Source organism: Styela clava, chromosome 11 (genome assembly GCF_964204865.1).
Source record: "Styela clava chromosome 11, kaStyClav1.hap1.2, whole genome shotgun sequence".
In the NCBI taxonomy this organism is placed as follows: Eukaryota; Metazoa; Chordata; class Ascidiacea; order Stolidobranchia; family Styelidae; genus Styela; species Styela clava.
In genome coordinates, this window is record NC_135260.1 from 15,119,054 (window position 1) to 15,132,250 (window position 13,197).

General features: G+C 33.8%; 1 long non-coding RNA gene across 1 annotated transcript in view; it reads right to left on the reverse strand.

Moving 5' to 3' along the window:
• LOC144429568 (uncharacterized) overlaps positions 1–12,489 on the reverse strand; it is a 54,226-nt gene extending 41,737 nt beyond the window's left edge. The window contains exons 1-3 of the long non-coding RNA XR_013478864.1: positions 12,368–12,489; positions 10,717–10,754; positions 9,969–10,089 (exon numbers count right to left, since the gene is read on the reverse strand). This is a non-coding gene — a long non-coding RNA (uncharacterized LOC144429568). The remainder of the gene's footprint in view (positions 1–9,968; positions 10,090–10,716; positions 10,755–12,367) is intronic.
• Positions 12,490–13,197: the final 708 nt, after the last annotated feature.

The window sequence follows — 13,197 nt, forward strand, 5'->3', positions numbered from 1 at the left end:
TTACATACACGCATGAATATAAGATATGAATACTCGCACTTAATAACAGCGCATTAGGAATATTGCCAGCTTCGAACATTTATTAACCTACTTCGAACAATTGAATCAATATGAATCGTATGGTTACTTGGACTACCAAGGATTGTCAGCTTCGAACACTTATCAATATGAACCGTATGGTTACTTGGACTAACAAGAATTGCCAGATTCGAACACTTATCAGTATGAACCGTATGGTTACTTGGACTACCAAGGAATGCCAGCTTCGAACACCTATCAATATGAATCGTATGGTTACTTGGACTACCAAGGATTGTCAGCTTCGTACACTTATCCATATGAATTGTATGGTTACTGGTAGTACCGGGGATTGCCACCTTCGAACACATATCAACATGAAACGTATGGGTATTGGCTACTAGAACTACCAAGGGACGGGTGTGTAGGATTTACGGCTACATTTGTGCAATTGGCCTAATTAATATATTATCCTTATTGAAAATTTCAGTTTGGGACACAAATTACATGATTAACCAGTACCGAAGTTAGTAATATTCACGGTTATATTAATGTACTTGATTAAACTCACTCCAATATTACCAGTATTGAAAATTTATTGCGATTCTGGATTGGAACATGAATGGCATGGTTATTAACTGTTTACTACCAGGTGGTATAAACCAGTGATTCCCAGAGTGGGCGGTTATAATTATATTATAACTTGATAATTTAGTGAACAGTTAATCGTTTAACGATCCCACAATTTAAATATAATTAGACGAATGGGAACACGCTGCACAGGGCAGGGTTCCAACAGCGCAGAAAATATTTAATTCAAATGGAGCTCCATGAAATGCAATGAAATGAGGAAATAAAATCCATATGTTATATTTGAGAAATGCATCGATACGTGATTTTTATAAAGATGTATCTTTTTAATGAAAATCTCTCATAATTTGACAAACCATGCAAAAAAGACAGAAGTCAGAAACCTGGATTCTTTCATTTACGAACTCGTTTGTAACAATGATACAAGTGCTATCAAAAAAAAAATTGCCATTCAATTAGTAAACGGGTTGAGTTGAGATTGTGGCTGACGAAAATGTCACCAAAAATTAAAGAAAAAAATACTCTCTGGAACAGTGATTTTTCAACCTTTTTTGTACCGCGGAACACTTTTTTCAATTTAAAATTGTGGCGGAACTCCAAACGAGATTTTTGAAAATAAACTATATTATGCAATTAACTGACGTCGATCATTTCGGCATGAAAATAAAATACCGAAATCAATAATATAGCTTGTCAACTTTAGCTGGGAAAGACGTGACACATTCCGATTCAGAGCTACAAATAAATGTTTTTGCAAGTTTGCTCATGAATACTATGATTACGGTAGCTAGAAACAGAAATGGTATTTTATTGTGATATTTAGGTCTGTTTCGATGATTTTCAAATATTTTATTCTGTAATTGTGGAGAGACAAACACGCAGCTCTTTCTCAACAGCGCTCAATCTCTCGCGTTTTTTTTTTTATACGCAACAGGAGTTCAGAAAGAAGGTCGGAGGTCGATTTGGAAATTATTAGAAACAATGAAAATTGGCAGCAAAGCGATTTTTACTGTTTAATTTCGTCATTATCGCTACTTTTTTTGCCCCCTGAACGTTTTCATATTACCACCTTTGTTGTTCTTGTGCGCACGTATTAATTCTTGCCGATCGGCGGATATCGAAGTTTCAAATTTTTGTAGAATTATATGCGTTCACATCGGCGACAGATGTTAATGACATTAAGGAGCGCTTTTAAATTCCAATTTTATTCTAACTTTTATCTTTTGCGCTGGCTTGGATCTAACTCATCGCCGTTGGCAAATTAAACGTCCCAGTTTTAAGCGAATAATATTATCGCACACATTTATTGAGACGGTAATTGAGTTTCTTATGGTCCATACTGGTGTCAGTGTTATTTCCGGAATAAATCAATTAGATACTGTGATAAGATAAATCTGTGATTACGTGAATCCTGAATGTTGATTTAAAAGCTGAAATAAAGGCATTTCTACGTGGTCATTAGGCGAGATGACGACGAAGAGCACTTCTTTAACGATATCTTACATGCGCGACCTGATGCCAAAAAAATTGCTTGGTGCTGAATTGCCTGCCCAATTGCTTTTGTGCTGATTAGAATTAATCACCTCGAGTTTTAACGTTTTCTTTTCAAACAAAACAATACCGCGACCATTATCATAGGTAAAATCGTTACCGAGAAATTCACAATTTTATTTACGGAATTTGCTAATTCAACACTTCACTTGACCATTTTGATGATGCCACGCCCTAATTATTACAGCAGTAAAAGCTTCAAAATGCAACGAATGTAATCTACTCCGATGATGACTCCATCCATAGTCGAGTATAATGGTCACATTTTTGAAACATTATTTGGTCAAGAATGGAATGGATCACTAAAAAAAGGGAATAAGATAAAGTCCATTAAAAGGGAATATGGCCTGTCATTTCTTATCTGGTTACAAGTTTTTTATACCGACTTTCCAAAACTCTGACTCCCCGTTTTCAAATCGACGCTATTTATATTATTCAAATGACGTCATAATACCTCGAAAGAGCAATTTTTCGCGGAACACCTGGATGTCTCTCGCGGAACACTTTAGGTGAAACTAAATTTCGTTGACCTAAGACACTATCAAGTTATTTAAATCACAAAAAATGCTATTTAACAGAAATACAGAAAAGAGATTTGGTTAAAGACATAGTCTTTTAAACTATGTCCTTATCAATCTTTGGAGTTGTAATTAACAGGGACACAGAGTAGCTAAGCTTATACTAGAAGTTTAAAAAAATAAAAATATTAATTTTTCGTTTAAATAAAATTATTAGCTGATTTGCTGCGTTACAGTATCGCCACTGGAAACGATATTTTATTTTGTGGCTTGCATGGCGTAGTTAACCAATGCCAAATCGCATAGAATTCACATTAATACACTCGGTTGGAATTACTTATTAGCCAGAAAAAAACGATAGTTGTCCGAATCATGATATTATACAGTATTTAGACTAGAGGATTTTCCAAAATAAATTCCATTTGACAGACAAACCAAAGCTGAGCTTATACTCAATATAATAAAATTAATACTTTGTCAGCAGGTTTCCCGAAAAAATTGCAGATATTATTTATTGATAGATATACAAGTAATTTACACGAGACGCGAGATATTCCAAGCTTGAACGGCTTAAAATGTTTGTGTACCACAGGCATTGTGCGTTATATTTACCTAATATTGAGGTCCTCTAAATTAGCCACAGGGATTGTAGACATTCTACATTCATTATAAGAACATAACATATTAATACTCGAAATAAACTATGAAGAAATAGGGAATATATTTCTAGATTTGAAAACTTATGGACATGAGGGGCATGGGTTCTAGGAACACTACCAATGAAGGTCTATACTGGTTATAAGGTATTTGCGGCTATAGTATATTATAGGAAATTTAATTTTAAGACACGAATTTTGGGAGAGGGGATTAACAACTACATTAATACCCTCTGGTGAAAACGGGTTCCAAGATTAATAAAAAAAATGGTATATGGTATGCAGAATGATAAGGACATGTTAGCTTTGGTACCTCCTGATAAACGATTTTAGAGTCGTAATATTTGCAATAATAAAGCGTCATACATATTACATACACGCATGAATATAAGATATGAATACTCGCACTTAATAACAGCGCATCAGGAATATTGCCAGCTTCGAACACTTATTAACCTACTTCGAACACTTGAATCAATATGAATCGTATGGTTACTTGGACTACCAAGGATTGTCAGCTTCGAACACTTATCAATATGAACCGTATGGTTACTTGGACTAACAAGAATTGCCAGATTCGAACACTTATCAGTATGAACCGTATGGTTACTTGGACTACCAAGGAATGCCAGCTTCGAACACCTATCAATATGAATCGTATGGTTACTTGGACTACCAAGGATTGTCAGCTTCGAACACTTATCCATATGAATTGTATGGTTACTGGTAGTACCGAGGATTGCCACCTTCGAACACATATCAACATGAAACGTATGGGTATTGGCTACTAGAACTACCAAGGGACGGGTGTGTAGGATTTACGGCTACATTTGTGCAATTGGCCTAATTAATATATTATCCTTATTGAAAATTTCAGTTTGGGACACAAATTACATGGTTAACCAGTACCGAAGTTAGTAATATTCACGGTTATATTAATGTACTTGATTAAACTCACTCCAATATTACCAGTATTGAAAATTTATTGCGATTCTGGATTGGAACATGAATGGCATGGTTATTAACTGTTTACTACCAGGTGGTATAAACCAGTGATTCCCAGAGTGGGCGGTTATAATTATATTATAACTTGATAATTTAGTGAACAGTTAATCGTTTAACGATCCCACAATTTAAATATAATTAGACGAATGGGAACACGCTGCACAGGGCAGGGTTCCAACAGCGCAGAAAATATTTAATTCAAATGGAGCTCCATGAAATGCAATGAAATGAGGAAATAAAATCCATATGTTATATTTGAGAAATGCATCGATACGTGATTTTTATAAAGATGTATCTTTTTAATGAAAATCTCTCATAATTTGACAAACCATGCAAAAAAGACAGAAGTCAGAAACCTGGATTCTTTCATTTACGAACTCGTTTGTAACAATGATACAAGTGCTATCAAAAAAAAAATTGCCATTCAATTAGTAAACGGGTTGAGTTGAGATTGTGGCTGACGAAAATGTCACCAAAAATTAAAGAAAAAAATACTCTCTGGAACAGTGATTTTTCAACCTTTTTTGTACCGCGGAACACTTTTTTCAATTTAAAATTGTGGCGGAACTCCAAACGAGATTTTTGAAAATAAACTATATTATGCAATTAACTGACGTCGATCATTTCGGCATGAAAATAAAATACCGAAATCAATAATATAGCTTGTCAACTTTAGCTGGGAAAGACGTGACACATTCCGATTCAGAGCTACAAATAAATGTTTTTGCAAGTTTGCTCATGAATACTATGATTACGGTAGCTAGAAACAGAAATGGTATTTTATTGTGATATTTAGGTCTGTTTCGATGATTTTCAAATATTTTATTCTGTAATTGTGGAGAGACAAACACGCAGCTCTTTCTCAACAGCTCTCAATCTCTCGCGTTTTTTTTTTATACGCAACAGGAGTTCAGAAAGAAGGTCGGAGGTCGATTTGGAAATTATTAGAAAAAATGAAAATTGGCAGCAAAGCGATTTTTACTGTTTGATTTCGTCATTATCGCTACTTTTTTTGCCCCCTGAACGTTTTCATATTACCACCCTTGTTGTTCTTGTGCGCACGTATTAATTCTTGCCGATCGGCGGATATCGAAGTTTCAAATTTTTGTAGAATTATATGCGTTCACATCGGCGACAGATGTTAATGACATTAAGGAGCGCTTTCAAATTCCAATTTTATTCTAACTTTTATCTTTTGCGCTGGCTTGGATCTAACTCATCGCCGTTGGCAAATTAAACGTCCCAGTTTTAAGCGAATAATATTATCGCACACATTTATTGAGACGGTAATTGAGTTTCTTATGGTCCATACTGGTGTCAGTGTTATTTCCGGAATAAATCAATCAGATACTGTGATAAGATAAATCTGTGATTACGTGAATCCTGAATGTTGATTTAAAAGCTGAAATAAAGGCATTTCTACGTGGTCATTAGGCGAGATGACGATGAAGAGCACTTCTTTAACGATATCTTACATGCGCGACCTGATGCCAAAAAAATTGCTTAGTGCTGAATTGCCTGCCCAATTGCTTTTGTGCTGATTAGAATTAATCACCTCGAGTTTTAACGTTTTCTTTTCCAACAAAACAATACCGCGACCATTATCATAGGTAAAATCGTTACCGAGAAATTCACAATTTTATTTACGGAATTTGCTAATTCAACACTTCACTTGACCACTTTGATGATGCCACGCCCTAATTATTACAGCAAGAAAAGCTTCAAAATGCAACGAATGTAATCTACTCCGATGATGACTCCATCCATAGTCGAGTATAATGGTCCCATTTTTGAAACATTATTTGGTCAAGAATGGAATGGATCACTAAAAAAAGGGAATAAGATAAAGTCCATTAAAAGGGAATATAGCCTGTCATTTCTTATCTGGTTACAAGTTTTTTATACCGACTTTCCAAAACTCTGACTCCCCGTTTTCAAATCGACGCTATTTATATTATTCAAATGACGTCATAATACCTCGAAAGAGCAATTTTTCGCGGAACACCTGGATGTCTCTCGCGGAACACCAGTTTAAAATCACTGCTCTGGGAGACCAATAAGCTAAAATATCTCGTTGAAAAAAACACTATAAACTATGATTTACCTTGTTTATTTTTTATCTGACCTCAAATGTTTTTGTAAACTGGGTGGGTATATATTACTGCGAATAAAAAGTTTAGGAACCACTGATATAGACCATGATAATTTACAAATACATTTATGCGCTTAGTCGGATTCTTTTTTTAGTATGATACTATTTTGTGGAAAAAAACAAGTGAATTCTACGCAGAATAATCAGAACCATGTTATCAATAACGTAATACCCGTATAAATAAAACGTAAGAAATATAGACAAACCCGTGTATTTAGTCTATTGCATCATTTATATAGATGTATACACATAATAACCTAACATATTAGTACCTGCAATCAACGATATAGCAATAGGAAATATATTTCTAGATTCAGACAATTATGAACATGAACGAAGTATTACCAATAGGATTTACGGCTATATTGATACGTTACAGCAGTGGTTTTCAAAGTGGGCGTCGTAATTTTTTTTTTTTTGCGGAATCTCTTTTGCGGCGCGTAGAAAAAGTAATAATACAAGCGTGCAAATGATACTAAACAAGAAAAGGCTAAAAACGCTAGTATGACGTAGGCTACATTGACTTTGGCTCGTTCAAGAAGTAAAGCTCCGTGATTTTTGTTGCAACTGGGAATGCGATGATACTAAATGCCGTTTGGGCTTATTAGATAACATGTTTCACTGGCCAAAATCTTGCTTCAACACTACATTGCTGCTTTTCTTCGCCGTTTTTGAACGGAATCGATGTAAAAAGAAATTTGGATTTTCTTCAATAAGGATTATCCTTCATTGGTAAAAAAAAGCGTTGCGCACTCTGATCCCTTTTGCGACTTCGTATTCACGCGAATCAGGTTTTGCGACCATGGTCGTAATACGCACAAAATATCGATCTCGAGTGAGAGAGAAATGCGTGCGGCTCTCACAAATCTTACCAAGTAACAGTTGTAAAAAGACGCAAGTATTCCCATCCCATTAAATGCAATTTCACTGACTTTGGTTTAGTTTTCTTTGATCGTTTAAAAAAAACTCATTGCAAAAAAGGTCCTTTATTGGAATGTATTAATACGGTTTCCACGAAGAGTCGCAACTTGAGCATATTTTTTGGAGGGTGTCACAATACGAAGAAGTTTGAGAACCACTGCGTTACAGTATCGCCACTGGAAACGATATTTTAGTCCGGGGCTTGCATGGCGTGGTTAACCAGTGGCAAATGGTATAGAATTCACATTGATACACTCGGTTGGAATTACTTATATAACATCGTTATTGGAAAGCTAAAGTAATTCTAACCATGGTTACTACCATGGTCATAGACCATTATACTTTCAAATTACATATATAAGATTAGCCAGATTGGCCCATAAAATTAAATCAATAATTCTATGCAAGATAATAATGACTATGCTATCAATAAAAGAAGGCAATATACATATAAATATGACACAGGATATATAGACATCCTTGTATCCGCAAAACTCAGTGTGTACTCAATTTAATTCATTATAAATAGAAATGAGTTTCAATGTTTTAGAATTAATGATTTCCTCTCTATATTATTATTGATACAATGCTGTTCTAGCAGTTAGGTAGACGTTTTCGAGGGAGGATTCAAGGAGAAATCGATAAAGAAGTACTGGTACTTATATCTTGAGTAGAATTTTTTTTTCATAAGTATAGTATAGCTATGAAAATATTTTTACGAATTGTGGTAATTACAATGTAGCTCTTGTTATGAAAATGCTCGCCACACCTCAAAAATACCTAGCTAGCAATAAGCTACATATAACAAATATTATGTTTCATTCAAAAATACCTTGAAAATACGGGGATGGAATGTAAATATCCAAAAAATGCACGAATAAGTCCAACAAACAAAAAATAGATTTACTTAGCTACATGCCCCCTCAAAATTGTCTACGCCCCTTTTGCAAAGCGCGCCCCACCCTTTGAGAACCATTGCCCCAGTGAATAATTGCTGATACCATTAAATTTCATGCCAACGATACTAAGAAATGAACACCGGTCCGGTTCTAAAGACTTTGCCATATAAAATTATTAGCGCGCATTGGTGCCTAAACTAACAGTATTACTGCAAACACTAGGGAAAAAGTTCCTTCTCAACAATGACAAAAATTTGACAAAATTTGGAACAAAGTAATGCAAGTTTTATTCCGAATATTAGGCGGTAATATGACAAAAACACGGTTTTTTATTGCTAAAATTCATTCTTGTCTTATTCGCTTATTAGCCACAAAAAAAAAACGATAGTTGTCCGAATCATGATATTATAAAGTATTTGGGGGGTTTTCCAAAAAAAATTCCATTTGACAGACAATTTCCATTTACGTATCCATATTAAGTTTTTTGCCATTCGGAAGCGTTGCCACAAAATCTTAATATGGTGAGCTGGAGTGAATATTTAATTATTAGATGCAAACAGCTAATTTTCAAAGAGATGCTAAAATTGTACAATATTCCGCCTAAAACTCAGCTATTAAACATGTACGACGATACTTCAAACACTTTTACGAAAATTTCTTCCCTGGTCTATTAAGGCATAGGTTCTCAAAGTGCTCCGTGGGAGAAACTTAGGCGCTCCGATTACTTAATAAAATACTGACTTGTCCAATTTTGTGACTGTCCAAAGAAGTAATAACACTAATAAAATTTGACATCAGTAGTGTCGAAATATGACAACGAGCGCAAATTCAAATGTGACATTATATATAAGTAAGATCGCAGAGGATAAAAAGTTATCTCTCGAGTAAAATATTCAATTCATAGCCGGTGCGAGCATTCAAAATATCTTGTCATAGTAATTTATTTGTGTTCTTCGTTACTCGAATTTTAGTCGGGAAAACTTTTACGATTATTTAATAAATGAAAAATCACTATTTGAAAATTGCACGAAATACGTCCCAAACTGCCAACTATAAGTAGACCGGAATCGTATTTTGAAGTTAATCAAATTTGATTTGTTTTTTCGGCACTCAAAATTATTTTAAAGATATCGACAAAATACGAACGATTGTAATTTAAAATATTGCAAAAAAAAAATGTTCGATATATTTGGCATTAATTATCTTATATATCGTCACATACAGAGAAAAAGTCGTATTGGGCTCCATCGGTAGTTTCAAAATAGACAAAAGGTACATCGCGCGAACAATTTACTGTGTTTCCATTTCAGTTCCTATATGGTATACATTTTGAAGAAATCCTAACATAACACAAATTTACAATGTCTGAAAAGCGTTTTCAATCTGCTGTGAGACTGCTAGAACAAAACTTATGGTGATATCTTCCGTTTTAGATTTTAGTTTTAATATTTTATAATGCCGGTTTTCAATTAAGAAATTGGGTTGCAAATTCACCTGGTATTAAGCCTATTAAAATGTTTAGCATTTAAATTAAGAAAAGTAATTTTAACTTATTTAGGAATAGTAATAGATACCAATTTTAAAATTGATTGTGGGGATCCGTGAATAGTGGTGATGAATGTAAATTAGAAAGATTAAAAAGATTTTAATAACATACTTGCTCTTTAGACTCGAGGCAGCCACCTCTCTCAGTGATGCATAATCGGACGAATAACCCCGCATGTCTTTAGATATAATGATGAATTGTCTTTCCCTCTTTCAAGAAGTGTTTCAGAAAGCTGAAATTTATATGAGATAATGAAATGTAGGTAAATTTTGTATGATATTGATTTGAATTATATATAGATGTTCGAACTACGTCATTATTAAGTTTGAGGTTTATAAGTTACAGAAAATGTAATTTGACAGGAGCACAGAGAAACTATGCTTATACTTTAGAGTTTAGATACATAAAAATGAAAATATTAATTGTCAGTTCATTGACAAATTATTCACAGATTCCCCCTAAATTACAAATATTACTTTGGAATGATTTGTCAGCGTATAATATTGCAACACATCATATAAAATATATTTATATTCATGAAGAGCACGTTGAAAATACGGCTACATATTCAAGAAAGGAAAATATCGAAAATAGGGGCGGGAAAGATAAAATCTAACAAATTTTTCCTTTACGCCCCTCAATAAATTGTCCACGCCCTTGTGATAAGCTATGCTTATTCTAAAGATACAAAGACGACAACTTGTAGCATACTGATATCCATTTACATTCATTCTATATTATTTGCAGATTTTCAATATTATAAATATTACTTATTTTGAATGATCTGTCAGTGTGCTATGTTGTATCTCATTATCTAAATCTTAAATAGTTAATAGTTTATCAGTGTGTTATATTTTACCTTCAAGTTCTCTATAGTTTTTCCCTCCCAGCAACTTCCTGAAAATATAGGTCAATAAATAACTTCAGCCACAGACATTGTAGACATATATTTATATATATATATAAATAAGAACAGGACAGATTATTACTACGGAATAAATGATAAGGAAATAAGAATTATATTTCCAGATTTGAAAACTTATGAACATGGGACGGTATGATTACTGAGACTACTAGCAACGGATATATAGGCTGACTATAGTAGATTTACAATTTGGTGGGATCTCATGTATATAGTGATCTTTAAACTGGTTATCGAGCAGCGACACCCAAGTTTCTAATATCTAATTAAAAAAGTAAGATTTCCAGAGATTTGAAACTACTATATCCCTCTATTGACGGTGTGTGCCGTATAAACGATTCAACTAACACCATTCAGTAGAGATTATAAACGAGAGTTTATATGAATTAAGCTCTTCACACGTGATTAGGCATAACACGACGTGACCTGCACCAACAATAGGGAAAATATGACATATATTTCCATGTCTCTAAATTTAAACAGTCATGAACATATGAATACTTAGCACTTTTACCAAGGGGATATGGACCAAAAAAAGTGTTCACTTGGTTGAATATAATTTACACAGTATTGTTTTTGAAAATTTTAGTTGGGACACGAGTTCTTTAAGGTGTAAGATTAACGGCTATCTTAATACACTTAGTATGACTCACTCTTATAATATCATTATTGGAAATTTGGGGCGATTTCAGTTTGAAGTATAGTTGGGAACATCAATGACATGGTTATCAACTGTTTACTACCAGAGCGTTTACTACCACGATGAGCTACAGTTAAATTTAAGACATTAGTCTGATTACCATTATCATTTGTGGAAAAAACGCTCATCAGATTAAAAAAGGCCAGGACTACGATTTCAGGGAAATTAGGCATATTAGTGTGTATATAGGCACCCCGTGGTGAACAACAAGGTAAACAATAAGTTTTAATATTTGCATGGTTATTAAGTTGGGGTTGTGTTTTAACCGAATTGCACTTACCGAGGCATAGTTCAAATCCTTTCAGTATCTCTGCAGATATACACTGCTGGATTAACTTATAGTATCACTTTAAAAAAATTCACTGTTTGTAGTAATCACAACGTGACGCCCTATTGCGATGAAACGCCTTTTATTTATGCTGACCCAATGAACTTTACCTAAACTGACATTACAAGATAGTAATTGGTCTTTCGGTTTGGACGATTAAACGAAACAACAGCAGATGGGACAACACAGCAGTTAGTCCCTGAACGTGCAGCGCTATACTGACTACGCCATTATTCACCCAATGAATAATTGACCCAATGAACTTTACCTAAACTGACATTACAAGATAGTAATTGGTCTTTCGGTTTGGACGATTAAACGAAACAACAGCAGATGGGACAACACAGCAGTTAGCCCCTGAACGTGCAGCGCTATACTGACTACGCCATTATTCACCGGATATTGCTACAGTTAATTTGTAGTACAGAATAGTTAATTTCGCGATTATACTCAAAATATTAAAAGTAATAATTTGTCTGTCGATTTCCCGAAAAAAATACAACATATTATTTATTTATAGACATGTAAATTGAAAGATTTCAAATGATATGATTACATACTTGCTCTTCAGACTTGATAGGCCTCCATCTCACTCAGTGATGAAAATCTGACACTTGACGAATTTCTTTTGGTGCAATGATAAATTGTTCTGTCGACTTTCAAGCAGTGTTTTAAAACGCTGAAAATCAATATATAGATCGTGATTTTGTGTAAGTCAATTCGAAATTTGAATTAAACTAAATTTCATGGAGCCAACTATGCCATTTTCAGGTAGTTAATTCACACAAATGTTATTTGACAGAGACACTACAAAGCTATGCTTATGCTAAAGATACAAAAAACCAACTATGTAATTCAATTGAGGTCATTTTCAACTATGTCGCTGATTTTCCCAAATTTACATCCTTCAGTTAAAATGATATGTTAGTGTATCATATTGTACCTCATTTTGTATTGTTAAAGTGAGACTCTTTTCTGAATATTTTCTTCTAAAAATATACGTAAGTTTTAATAAAATACGTAACGGGTAAATTTCGATATTTAATTTCATAAAATTTAAAATTTAGAAAGTTTAGACGAATAGACGAATAAAATTTATTCAGCGATTGACATTAAATTTCAAATATAAACTCTATAACATATCAGGTGTAGTCTTCAAACTGCACAAATTGCAAATATTACAATAACAATAAAATACTCAATGAATTTATTTAACTCTTTCATGGAGTATATGACTAATTAATTACCTCTGATCAGTAATTTGTAGCATTATCACGTTGTTCACGGTAGAGATCGCAAACTGAGGATCGCTATCCAGCAGGGAAGCGCGCAACGAATTTTAGGGGTCGCAAAGAGTACACCAATTTGATACAAGATACTATATTTATAG